At 41.5% G+C, this 922-nt stretch overlaps 1 pseudogene; it reads right to left on the bottom strand.

The window, feature by feature from the left end:
• Nucleotides 1-421: 421 nt before the first annotated feature.
• Nucleotides 422-536, bottom strand: LOC120367480 (small nucleolar RNA SNORA40; annotated as a pseudogene).
• Between the last annotated feature and the right edge of the window lie 386 nt (nucleotides 537-922).

Here is a 922-nt window from a genome sequence, read left to right as displayed (position 1 = left end):
AGTGTTGCTATCCTTGCCCAGGCTGGTCTTTAACTCGTGGCTTCAAGCAATCCTGCCACCTCAGCCCCTCAAAGTATGGGGATTGCAGGCATAAGCCACTGTCCCCAGCCTGGAACCAACCTTTATGATTATCAACACTCCCAACAGTTAACTATCATAGGTATCAGAATCTTTCTTTTTTAAGAAAGATTTCACTCTGTCACCCAGGCTGGAGTGCAGTGGAATGATCTTGGCTCACTGTAACCTCCGCCTAACAGGTTCAAACAATTCTCCTGCCTCAGCCTCCCCAGTAGCTGGGATTATAGGTAAACACCACTATGCCCATCTAACTGTTTTATTTTTACTAGAGATGGGGTTTCACCATGTTGGTCAGGCTGCTCTTGAACTCCTGACCTCGTGATCCACCTGCCTTGGCCTCCCAAGTGCCTTCTTACATGTATCAAGACTCATACTCAACAATGAGTTCTGGGTTTCAAGAGATTATTTTGAACCTGTCTATAAGTGTTTGTTCACATACTAAAAACATACAATGCTCATTTTTATTTTTAAATGATATAATTGGATTTGCGGGTTAAGATGCAGTACCTTGACACATGCATACATTGCAGAATGAGCAAATGTAGCTAACACATCCATCACTCACATGCTTATTTCTTTTTGGTAAGGGCATTTAAAATCCATTCTTTTAGCAATGGATATAACACATTAACTATAGATACCATAATACGACAAAAAGTCAGAACTTGGTCCTCCTATAAGGAACTGCAACGTTGTACCTTTTGACCATTTCCCTTGACCCCACCCACTCATATCCCAAGCCTCTGGTGGGATCATGCAGTACTTTTATTTCTATGCTTCACTTATTTGACTTAAGATCAAAGTGAAGAGACAAGCCAGGTAAGGAGAAAGTATTTGGAGATCA

This window comes from Saimiri boliviensis, chromosome 12, assembly GCF_048565385.1.
Source record: "Saimiri boliviensis isolate mSaiBol1 chromosome 12, mSaiBol1.pri, whole genome shotgun sequence".
Classification (NCBI taxonomy): domain Eukaryota; kingdom Metazoa; phylum Chordata; class Mammalia; order Primates; family Cebidae; genus Saimiri; species Saimiri boliviensis.
The sequence above is the reverse complement of the archived record's forward strand: the minus strand, read 5'-3'. Positions and strand labels throughout refer to the sequence as shown.